Consider the following 12492-nt stretch of genomic DNA (forward strand, 5'->3'; position numbering starts at 1 on the left):
TAAGACGGAGTCTCGTTCTGTCACCCAGGCTGGAGTGCAATGGCACGATCTCAGCTCACTGCAAGCTCCAAGCTCCGCCTCTTGGGTTCACACCATTCTCCTGCCTCAGCCTCCCGAGTAGCTGGGACTACAGGGGCCCGCCACAATGCCTGGCTGATTTTTTGTATTTTCAGTAGAGACGGGGTTTCGCTGTGTTAGCCAGGATTGTCTGGATCTCCTGAACTCGTGATCCACCCGCCTTGGCCTCCCAAAGTGCTGGGATTACAGTCATGAGCCACCGCGCCCAGCCTTTTTTTTTTTTGAGACGGAGTCTTGCTCTGTAGCCAGGCTGGAGTGCAGTGGTGCAATCTCGGCTCACTGCAACCTCTACCCCCTGGGTTCAAGTGATTCTTCTGCCTCAGCCTCCCAAATAGCTGGGATTACCGGCAAGCGCCACCACGCCCAGCTAATTTTTGTATTTTCAGTAGAGACGGGGTTTCACCATGGTGGCCAGGATGGTCTCGATCTCTTGACCTCATTATCTGCCCACCTTGGACTCCCAAAGTGCTGGGATTACAGGCGGGAGCCACTGCGCTCGGCCATGTTTCTCATCTTTTAAACACAGTTGAAGGCTTGTGACTTCTCTACTTGGTGATGTAGAAATGACAGGAGCATCCTTTCCCGACTTTATTATATAATGATTAGCAGATTATATAAGGGTCACATGACAGTGATTAGGCACTTCTGCTTCCGAAGAGCCAGCAACACGAACAATCTACCTGCCTCTTTCTATTTTTTAGTTTTTTTTCCCCATCACCAAAGTAATACATGATTCCAACAATACAGAGGAGTATAGAACAAAAAGCGAAAGAGAAAAGCTACCCCATGACCCAACAATTGGATTTCTCAAAATCTACTAGAGAAACATACACATGTGCACAAAGAGACCTTTTGCATCATTGTTTCTAATGCAAAAGCAATAATGGGAAATATTTAAATCTCCATCACTGAGGTAATGGTATATCCATACTAACAAATACTGTGGATCGCTTAAAAAGGGTGATGCACGGCTGGGCAGTGGCTCACGCCTGTAATCCCAGCACTCTGGGAGGCCGAGGTGGGCAGATCACGAGGTCAGGAGATCGAGACGATCCTGGCTAACACGGTGAAACCCCCATCTCTACTAAAACATGAAAATTAGCCGGGTGTTGTGGCGCCTGTAGTCCCAGCTACTTGGGAGGCTGAGGCAGGAGAATGACATGAACCCGGGAGGCGGAGTTTCCAGTGAGCCAAGATTGTGCCACTGTACTCCTGCCTGGGCGACAGAGCGAGACTTCGTCTCAAAAAAAATAATAATAATAAAATAAAAAATAAAAAAAGGGTGATGCAAACCTACAGAACTCTGTAGGACACACCGTGGAATAAAAACAGAGAGCCATACTGTGAAATGGAAAACAAAACATCACCCAATACTTTATATTTTCTTTTTTTTTTTTTTTTTTTTTTTTTGAGATGGAGTCTTGCTCTGTCGCCCAGGCTGGAGTGCAGTAGCACGATCTCTGTTGACTGTAAGCTCCGCCTTCCAGGTTCATGCCATTCTCCTGCCTCAGCCTCCCAAGTAACTGGGACTACAGGCACCCGCCACCACGCCCAGCTAATTTTTTGTATTTTTAGTAGAGATGGGGTTCACTGTGTTAGCCAGGATGGTCTTGATCTCCTGACCTTGTGAACCGCCCACCTTGGCCTCCCAAAGTGCTGGGATTACAGGCGTGAGCCACCGCACCCAGCCAATACTTTATATTTTCTAAGGGTATATATATAGTCAACTAGGGGCCAGGGTGATGACTCACACCTGTAATCCCAGCACTTTGGAAGGTTGTGGCGGGCAAATCACCTGAGGTCAGGAGTTCGAGACCAGTCTGGCCAGCATGATGAAATCCTGTCTCTACTAAAAAAAAAAAAAATTAGCTGGGTCTGGTGGCAGGCGCCTGTAGTCCCAGGAAGTCCCAGCTTCCTGGGAGGTGGAGGTTGCAGTGAGCCGAGATGGCACCACTGACCCCAGCCTGGGCTACAGGGTGAGACTCCGTCTCAAAAAAACAAAACAAAAAAAGTCAACTGGGGACAGGAACACAGATACAGATATCTGTCTTTCATTCCACAAACACACATTTATGTGATCTGTATTAATATCTTTCTCCCCCAGAAGTCAGTGAGCTCCACGAGGACAAAACTATGTCTGTTTTGTTCATAATTATATCGCTACTACCTGGCATATATGCACTACCTAGCACACAATAGGGTGTTCAACATAATTTGTTTCTGACCAGAATTTTCACTGAATACCTACTGTGTGCCAGGTTTGATGTCAGATTTTTTTTTTTTTTTAATTGAGACAGGGTCTCACTCTGTCACCCTGTCTGGAGTATAGTGGCATGATCATAGCTGACTGCAGCCTCAACCTTCTAGGCTCAAGCAATCCTCCCACCTTAGCCTCCTGAGTGGTGCGGACCACAGTTGCACACCACCACATCTGGCTAATTTTGTTAACTATTTTGTAGAGAAAGGGTCTCGCAATTTTGCCAAGGCTGCTCTCAAACTCCTGGGCTCAAGTGATCCTCCCACCTTGCCTTCCCAAGATGCTGGGATTAGAGGCGTGAGTCACCACACTCGGCCTGATGTTAGGTTTAAAGGGCATAACTGTGAGTGAGACAGACACAGTTCCTGCCCTCACAGAGCATCCAGTCTCCTTATCAGAAAGAGAATATTCATAACATAGGAGTAGGATGAATAAAACCCTAGAATTCAGGATAGAAGATGGTGAATGATATGAGAGGGGTATAGAGCTTAGAGCATGGAGAAGTGACCTCTGAAAGGGTAAATTAAGGATAGTCTCCAGTAGGAGGTAGAATTTGAGCTGGGCTTTGAGTGACTTGGACATGAGAGGATGTCCAGCTTTCCTTCCAGCTGGAGTAAAGGAAGCAATCAAAGGTAAGGACTTGAGGTCAAAAACTCGGCTACCTGTGACTGGGCTCAGTGGCACACGCCTGTAATCCCAGCACTTTGGAAGGCTGAGTCAGGCAGATCTCTCGAGGTCCAGAGTTCAAGACCAGCCTGACCAATATGGTGAAACCCCATCTCTACTAAAACCACAAAAATAAGCCGGCCTGTAGTAGCACGTGCCTGTGGTCCCAGCTACTCAGGAGGCCGAGGCTAGAGAATCGCTTGAATCGGGGAGGCGGAGGTGGCAGTGAGCCAAGATCACACTACTACACGGTAGCCTGGGACACAGAGGGAGACCCTGTCTCAAAAAAACAAAAATGAAAACACAAATTCAGCTACCTGCAAGCACGTAATGTGGACAAATACGAGGTACTAGAGTACTATAGCCTCGCACTGCGTAGGACCGGAAATTAGTAATGTAATCTAACATAGTACCTGGCTCACAGCAGGCATCCAGTAAGTACTTCTGTGAGAAAACAAATATTGTTGAATCCCTTCCATCTTCAGCTGACTTGTGGCCAAGCTTCTCGCTCACCAGGCATGACCAGATACTCTGATTTTTGGAGACAAGTTAGAGATCCAGATTGTTTATTTATTTATTTACTTACTTATTTAGAGATAAGGTCTTGATCTGTCATCCAGACTGGAGTACAGTGGCATGATCATGGCTCACTGCAACCTCAAACTCCTGGGCTCAAGGGATACTCCCACCCCAGCCTCCCACATAGCTGGGACTACAGGCTCATGCCATCATGCCCAGTTAATTATTTTGTGAAGACATGGGATCTCACTATGTTGCCCAGGGTGGTCTCAAACTCCTAGCCTCACGTGAGCCTCCCACTTCAGCCTGCCAAAGTGCTGGGATTACAGGCACCAGCCACTGCGTCCAGCCTGGAATCCAGATTTTTAAATAAAATTTCTTAATTGTAAACACCATTTGTAAGTATACCTCCTGTTTCTATCTGTTGACAGGGCCTAGAAGAAATGGCGCCCCTGTAGCAACAAGCGCCTAGACTAAGACTAACCAGAGCTTAGTCCGTGGAACCAGGGCTTCCTGGAGAAATGGCTGATTCCCAGGGATGGGTCAGGGAAACTACAACGTAAGGTTGGAACATATTATTCAGCCAGAAAGTAGGATGTGCCCAAAGAATGACGGGACGCGTTAAAAGCACACAAAAGCTAGGATGGAGAGTCCCTATTGGCCAGATCTGGGGCAATGTGAGTATCAAAATAAATAATAATAGCAGATTATAATAACTTAATTGTGGGGAGAGAAGTTAGGAGCCCATACTAATGCTAAACATAAAATATCATGATTCAGCCAGTAATCCCAGCACTTTGGGAGGCCGAGGCAGGTGGATCACCTGAGGTCAGGAGCCTGGCCAACATGGTGAAACCCCATCTCTACAAAAATACAAAACAAAATTAGCCGGTAATGATGGCGGGTGCCTGTAATCCCAGCTACTTTGGAGGCTGAAGAGGGAGAATTACTTGAACCCAGAAGGGGGAGGTTGCAGGGAGCTGAGATCACACCACCGCACTCCAGCCTGGGTGACAGAGCGAGACTCTGTCTCAAAACAGCAACAACAACAACAACAACCATGTTTTATTTATTTATTCTTTTTAGGCTAGTCAAGTGAAGCAATGGGAATGGAGAAGAAACAAATCTATAACTGGTTTTGATGAATTAGTTGTAAGCACCACTGCCATTGGACCAGCTAATACCATGGTTATCACAGGAGTGTGTCTGAGGCTGTGTTTGGCCCTGAGTGCCAGGTCTGCACCCTGCACTAAGGATGGGTGAGGAACAACAGGCAGTTGAGCTGGTTGGTGCTACAGGTAACAATAGTACCTACCAAAATACAAGTTAAATGAGATAGTCCTTGTGATACGATAACATGTTAATTATTCAATTAGCATTAGCTATCATGATTCAACCCTTTTATATGTTTTAAAGCTTAGAGAAATACTTTATCCATAGTGGCTGCATTTATTACATTTCTGTTGATTGAATGAAATGATACAGTTTTGCTAACTACTAGCTCTTACTTCCCATACTGTTTTCTTTTCAGGATCCTCACTCTAGTCTAAGAGCATAATTTAATTGTGTTGTCAGACAGCTTATCTTCAGGGTTATGACATGGAGTCATACTGCCTGGGACATCATCTTTATTTATTTATTTTTTTGAGACAGGGTCTCTCTCTGTCGCCCAGGCTAGAGTGCAGTGGTGCCATCTCGGCTCACTGCAACCTCCACCTCCCAGGCTCAAGCGATCCTCCTACCTCAGCCTCCCAAGTAGCTGAGACTACAGGCGTGCACCACCATGCCCTTGTATTTTTTGTAGAGACAGGCTTTGGTCATGTTGCCCAGGCTGGTCTCAAACTCCTGAGTTCAAGCAATCCACCCACCTTGGCTTCCCAAAGTGCTGGGATTACAGGCATAAGCCACTGCGCCCAGCCTCACCATCTTTCTAAGCCTCAGTTTCCCCACCTGTAAAATGGAGCTGATCATACTATCTTCTTCATAAGGTTATTTGCATATTGAATGGGATAACATGTGCAAAGAAGTTCCCCCAGTGCCTGGAAGGGAGTGATCCTGCATCAAATGTTATCCATGATTAGGATTCTTGTTGTTCCACATGAATTTGCTGGGTGCTACAGATTCTGTCTGGCTCCCAAAGCTCAGAATTCATTCTGGCCTCCCACGGGTGGAGGCAGGGTTTGGGGGAGGTTTGTAATTCTAAAGATGGCACGTCTTGAACTGAAAGCTGGCACTGTCAAGCTTCTTCACAATCAGTAAGAACGGCTTTCTTCACCCTTTTCCCTAAATATAAACCCAACTGCCAATCGCTTTAAAGTCTTCATGTCTGCAGCAGAAGCAATCCATGAGTCCAAAAGTGAGGCAGCTGGCAGAGGGCTGTTGTTAGTGGGATCCACCCAGCCCGGCCCAGCTCCAGGGAGACACACTTCATGGGATTGGATGTAGGCAACTCAGCATTTCTTCCTTATGACTCTTAATTGCACCTGAAAACAGTAACCCCGAGGTTACCAACCCTGGGTGTGTACTACAACAGTCTCTTAAAGTACTGGGTTTCAGGGCCGGGCACAGTGGCTCACTCGTGTAATCCCAGCACTTTGGGAGGCCAAGGTGGGCGGATCATTTGAGGTCAGGAGTTCAAGATCAGCCTGGCCAATATAGTGAAACACCATCTCTAGTAAAAATACTAAAATTAGCCGGGCATGGTGGCAGGTGCCTGTAATCCCAGCTACTCAGGAGGCTGAGGCAGAATTGCTTGAACCCAGGAGGTGGAGGTTGCAGTGAGCCGAGACAGCACCATTGTACTCCAGCCTGGGAGACTCTGTCTTAAAAAAAAAAAAAGAAAGAAAAGAAAAGAAAAATTAGGCCCGGCGCGTGGCTCAAAGCCTGTAATACGCCAGGCACTTTGGGAGGCCGAGACCGGGCGGATCACAGTCAGGGAGATCCAAGACCATCCTGGCTAACAATGGGGTAAACCCCCTGTCTCTACCTAAAAATACAAAAACTAGGGCCGGGCGACCTGGCGGGCACCTGTAGTCCCCAGCTAGCTCGGGAGGCTGAGGCAGGAGAATGGCGTGAACCCGAGAGGCGGAGCTTGGCAGTGAGCTGAGAATCCGGCAGCTGGCAGCTCGACCCGGGCGAGAGAGCAAAAACTCCGTCTCAAAAAAAAAAAAAAAAAAAAAAGAAAAAATTAGCCAGGCAAGGTGGCCAGGCAGCGCTGTAATCCGCAGGCTAGCTCAGGAAGCTGAGGGGCAGGGAGAATCGCTTGAACCAGGAGGCGGAGGTTGCAGTGACCAGATGCACCGCCATTGCACTCTACGCCTGGGTGACAAGAGCAAAACCCGTCTCAAAAAAAACAATAACATAAGGCTGGGCACGGTGGCTCACGGGCCTGTATCCAGCACTTTTGGGAGGCCCAAGGTGGGTGGATCACGAGGTCAGGGAAGATCGAGACCATCCTGGGGCTAACACGTGAAACCCCTCTACTAAAAAAATACAAAAACTTAGGCCCTGGCGTGGTGGTGAGTGCCTGTAGTCCCCAGCTTCTTGGGAGAGCTGAGCAGGAGAATGGTGTGAAGCCTGGGAACGCAAGAAGGCTTGCAGTTAGCCCAAGATTGGGCCACCCACAGGCACTCCCAGCCTGGCAACCAGAGCAAGACTCCATCCAAAAAATAAATAAATAATAGTATATATAGCCTATATATATAAAATAAAATTTAAAAAATTAAAAAACAAAAATTGCCTGGGTGTGGTGGCAGGCCCCTGTAATCCCAGCTACTGGGGAGGCTGAGGTGGGAGAATCAGTTGAACCTAGGAGGTGGAGGTTGTAGTGAGCCAAGATCTCACCACTGCACTCCAGCCTGGGCAAAAGAGTGAGATTCTGTCTCAAAATAAATAAATAAATAAAATAAAAAATGGGCAAAGGACTTGAATAGACATTTCTCCAAAGAAGATACACAGATGGCCAATAAGCATGTGAAAAGATGTGTGTCATCACTAATCATTAGGGAAATGTAAATCAAAACCACAGTGAGATTCTACTTCAAACCCTCTAGGTGGCTATAATAAAATGTTTTGAAAAGAAAAATAACAAATGCTGGCAATGATGTAAAGAATGGAATACTGCTACTTGCTGGTGGGAATGTAAAATGGTGCAGCCGCTGTAAAGAACAGTCTGGCAATTCCTCAAAAAGTTAAATGACCATATGCCTCAGAAATTCTACTCCTAGGCATATGCCCAAAAGAATTGAAAATAAGGACTCAAAACAGACACTTGTACATCAATGTTCATTGCAGTATTATTCACGTTAGCCAAAAGGTAGAAACGACCCAAGTGTTTGCTGACAGATGAATGGATAAAGAAAATGTGGTGCATCCATACAATGGAATATTATTCAGCCTTAAAAAGGGAGGAAATTCTTTGGGAGGCCGAGGTGGGTGGATCACAAGGTCAGGAGATGGAGACCATCCTGGCTAACACGGTGAAATCCTGTCTCTACTAAAAAAAAAAAAAAATTAGCCAAGCATGGTGGTGGGCGCCTGTAGTGCCAGCTACTCGGGAGGCTGAGGCAGGAGAATGGCATGAACTCAGGAGGCGGAGCTTGCAATGAGCCGAGATAGAGCCACTGCACTCCAGCCTGGGCAAAAGAGCAAGACTCCATCTCAGAAAAAAAAAAAAAAAAAAAGAGGAAATTCCAATGCTACATCATAAATAAACCTTAAAAATGTTGCGTTAAGTGAAAGAAGCCAGTCACAAAAGGACAAACATTGTTGTGATTCCATTTAGATCAGATGTCTGTAATAGGCAAATTCATAGAGACAGAAAAAGGATTAGATGTTACCAGTGACTGGAGAGGGAGGAATGGAGAGCTATTTCTTAATATTTGGAGTTTCTGTTTAGGTTGCTGAAAAAATTTTGGAAGCAGAGGTGATGTTTGCACAACATTGTGAATGTAATTAATGCCACTGAAGTATATGCTTTATTGTGGTTACAATGGCAATTTTTATGTTATGTATGTTATCACAATTAAAAACTTTTTGGGGGGACCAGGCCAGTGGCTCACGCCTGTAATCCCAGCACTTTGGGAGGCTGAGGCGGGTGGATCACTTGAGGTCAGGAGTTCGAGACCAGCCTGGTCAACACGGTGTAACCCTGTCTCTACTAAAAATGTGGAAAAAAAAAAAAAAATAGCTGGATCTGATGGCACACACCTGAAATCTCAGCTACTCAGGAAGCTGAGGCAGGAGAATTGCTTGAACCCAGGAGGTGGAGGTTGCAGTGAGCCATGATCACACCACTGGACTCCGTGCACTCCAGCCTGGGCAACAGAGCAAGACTCTGTCTCAAAAAAAAAAAAAAAAGAATGGTGTGGCCAGGCACAGTGGCTCATGCCTGTAATCCCAGCACTTTGGGAAGCCAATCTGGGTGGATCATTTGATGTAAGGAGTTTGAGACCAGCCTGGCCAACATGGTGAAACCCTGTCTCTACTAAAAATACAAAAAAATTAGCTGGACGTGGTGGCACACACCTGAAATCCCAGCTACTAGGGAGGCTAAGGGAGAAGAATTACTTGAACCCCAGAGGCAAAGGTTGCAGTAAGCCGAGATGGCACCACTGCACTCCGGCCTGGGTGACAAAGCGAGACTCCATCTCGAAAAATAAATAAATAAATAAATAAATAAATAAATAAATAAATAACAAAAGATCTGGACAGACACTTCACAGAGGTAAAACATACAAATGGCCAATAAGCAAATGAAAAGGTACTCAATGGCATTCATCATTATGAAATCTAAAACTGCATGATACCACTACACACTCAGTAGAATGGCTAAAATAAAAGTGTCTGACAACCAAATGTTGGTGAGAATGTGAAGCAACTCATACCTTGTTAGTGGTAATGGGAAATAGTTGGAAAATAGCTCGGTTTGGCAGTTTCTAATAAAATTAAACACACATTGACCGGGCGCAGTGGCTCACGCCTGTAATCCCAGCCCTTTGGAAGGCCGAGGTGGGCAGATCACCTGAGATCAGGAGTTCAAGACCAGCCTGGACAACATAGTGAAACCCCATCTCTATAAAAATACAAACATTAGCCGGGCATGATGGCAGGTGCTTGTAATCCCAGCTACTCAGGAGGCTGGCACGGAAGAATCACTTGAACGCAGGAGGCAGAGGTTGCAGTGAGCCGAGATCATGCCATTGCACTCCAGCCTGGGCAACAGAGCAAGACTCCATCTCAAAAACAAAACAAAAATTAAACACACATTTACCAAATGACCTGGAAATTCTACTTCTATGTGAATACTTAGTTTTGAAATGTCTTGTTAATTGTGATGACTTTGTTCTATCCTCAGCCAGTGTCTCAAGTCACAATGTACACATGAGGTGCAGTTTACTGTAAATGAAGGTGGATTCAAATCCCCCATTTCAATGTCTTCTTGTTAGTATTCATTATTTGGTTGCAGTTCTTGTCAGATATTATGAGATCGTTATGTTTTTACCATTACGTGGCTGACCCTTGATATAATAGAAACTGTAAAATGCTATGAGCTGGTGGGATAACGAATGAATGCAATTTTCTGGAGGCAGTTTGTTTTGTTTTGTTTTGTTTTGTTTGAGACAGGCTGTCATTCTGTCGCCCAAGCTGGAGTGCAGTGGAGTGGTCTCGGCTCACTGCAACCTCTGCCTCCTGGGTTCAAGCGATTCTCCTGCCTTAGCCTCCCGAGTAGCTGGGATTACAGGCATGTGCCACCACACTCGGCTAATTTTTGCAATTTTTTGGTAGAGACGGGGGTTTCACCATATTGTCCAGGCTGGTCTCAAATTCCTGACCTCAAGTGATATGCTGGCCTCTGCCCCCCAAAGTGTTGGGATTACAGGCGTTAGCCTCCGCCCCCTGCCAGGGGCCTCATTTTTATGTGATCATTCCCGCGTGGCTTTCTTGTTTAAGATGGAATCATTCACTGTTACATTTCCAACACTTAGCAGGACACTTAGCACACAGGGTTATTGGTTGAATGAATATTTACCTGCCAGTGTCTCCTCTGTTAAGACTCCTTTTAGGCCGAGACTCTGTCTTTTTTTTTTTTTAATTTTTGTTTTCAGCCAATGTACAGTAAGCCATGATGGGCAGAGGCAGGAAATACTTAGAGAACTGGAAAGAATAAAGGAGCCGGTGTTCTCTGCAGAGCCAGGTGAGTCTGTGAGATGCTCACACGCCCCCTGGTGGTGTCAGTAGGAATTCTTCCTGGCTCTCAGCAATTTGGCAATCTTGAAGAATCAGCTGAAATCAAGATGAAATTATCTACCCACAGGTTTAAATATGTAGCAATACATGATGGGGTAAATTATGCCTAACTTAGATAAGTATAGCGATAAATTTTACATGTGGCCTGAGGCTGATAGAACTCTGACGCCTGAGAGTTACAGGATTTGACGGCTGGAGTTATTTCTGATTCATCTTAACTGTTATTAAAGCATCATTGTTTGTTTATTTATTTCTTTTTTAAGAGGAAAAAAAGTCACCCAGGCTGGAGTGCAATAGCACAATCATGGCTCATTGCAGCCTCAACGTCCTGGCATCAAGCAGTCCTCCTCAGCCTCCCAAAGTGCTGAGCCTACATGTGCATGCCACCATGCCCAGATAATTTTTGTGTTTTTTGTAGAGATGGGCTCTTGCTATGTTGCCCAGGCTGGTCTCGAACTCCTGGGCTCCAGGCAAGTGCCTTAGCCTCTCAAAGTGCTGGGATTACAGATTAAGCCACCTCACCTGGTCCCAAATTTTTAATTAAAAAGTGGTACATGAAGTTGATACAAATATTCAGACAACACAAAAGGAAACAGAAGGACGAGTCTTTCTCCAGGCCCAGAACCCAAGACCCAGTTCCCTAGATGCCCTTTTGTTGTTGTTTTCTTTTCATATAAAATAGAGACAGGGTCTTGCCATGTTGCCCAGGCTGGTCTCGAACCTCCAGGCTCAAGTGATCCACCTGCCTCAGCCTCCCAAAGTGCTGGGATTACAGGCGCGACCCACCACGGCCAGGCCAGTTTCCCTTTCTAATAGGAACCACTGGTACCAGATTCTCAGAAATCTTCCCAGGAGGCTGGATGTGGTGGCTCACGCCTGTAATCCCAGCACTTTGGGAGGCCAAGACGGGTGGATCACCAGAGGTCAGGAGTTCGAGACCAGCCTGGCCAACATGATGAAACCCCATCTCTACTAAAAATATTAAAAAATTAGCCGGGCGTGGTAAGTGGGCACCTGTAATCCCAGCTACTCAGGAGGCTGAGGCAGGAGAATTGCTTGAACCCAGGAGATGGAGGTTGCAGTGAGCCAACATGGTCCCACTGTACTCCAGCCTGGGTGACACAGTGAGACTCTGTCTCAAAAAAAAAAATCTTTCCAGTAGGGCAATTGACTCATCCTGTTTTGCCTGGGACTTTCCCAGTTTTGGGAAAGTCCCAAAACTGGGAAAAAAAAGTCCCACATCTTGGGAAACCCCTCGCTCCCAGGCAAACCTGGACACTTGATCACCCTACTTTCCAAAGGCATCTATTTATCCTATACAAACATACACATATATTAGTTGCATGACTTGGCATCTTGGTGTTGTTTTAGTTAAAAAATATATTTTGGGCCAGGTGCAGTGGTTCACGCCTGTAATCCCAGCACTTTGGGAGGCCGAGGTGGGCAGATCACCTGAGGTCGGAAGTTCAAGACCAGCCTGGCCAACATGGCAAAACCCTATCTCTACTAAAAATACAAAAGTTAGCCGGGAGCAGTGGTGTGTGCCTGTAATCCCAGCTACTCGGGAGGCTGAGGTAGGAGAATTGCTTGAAACAAGGAGGCAAGGTTGTGGGGAGCCCAGATTGTGCCACTGCACTCCAGTCTGGGTGACAGAGCGAGACTCCGTCTGACAAAAAAAAAAAAAAAAAAAAAAAAAAAAAAAAAAAAAAAAAGGGTCAAAAAAA

The 12492-nt window shown here is 46.0% G+C and overlaps 1 long non-coding RNA gene across 3 annotated transcripts in view; it reads left to right on the forward strand.

Moving 5' to 3' along the window:
• The window catches only part of LOC108539468 (uncharacterized), an 18926-nt gene that overhangs the window by 1191 nt on the left and 5243 nt on the right, over positions 1–12492 (forward strand). For 2 of the 3 annotated variants that reach the window (XR_001888373.1, XR_001888375.1), the window contains exons 2-3: positions 3952–4197; positions 4607–4818. This is a non-coding gene — a long non-coding RNA (uncharacterized LOC108539468). Of the gene's footprint in view, positions 1–3951; positions 4198–4606; positions 4819–10626; positions 10707–12492 lie in introns of those variants that run through there. The other variant, XR_001888374.1, reaches the window with a different exon arrangement.

Source organism: Rhinopithecus bieti, unplaced genomic scaffold (assembly GCF_001698545.2).
Source record: "Rhinopithecus bieti isolate Rb0 unplaced genomic scaffold, ASM169854v2 scaffold_15834, whole genome shotgun sequence".
NCBI classification, from domain to species: Eukaryota; Metazoa; Chordata; class Mammalia; order Primates; family Cercopithecidae; genus Rhinopithecus; species Rhinopithecus bieti.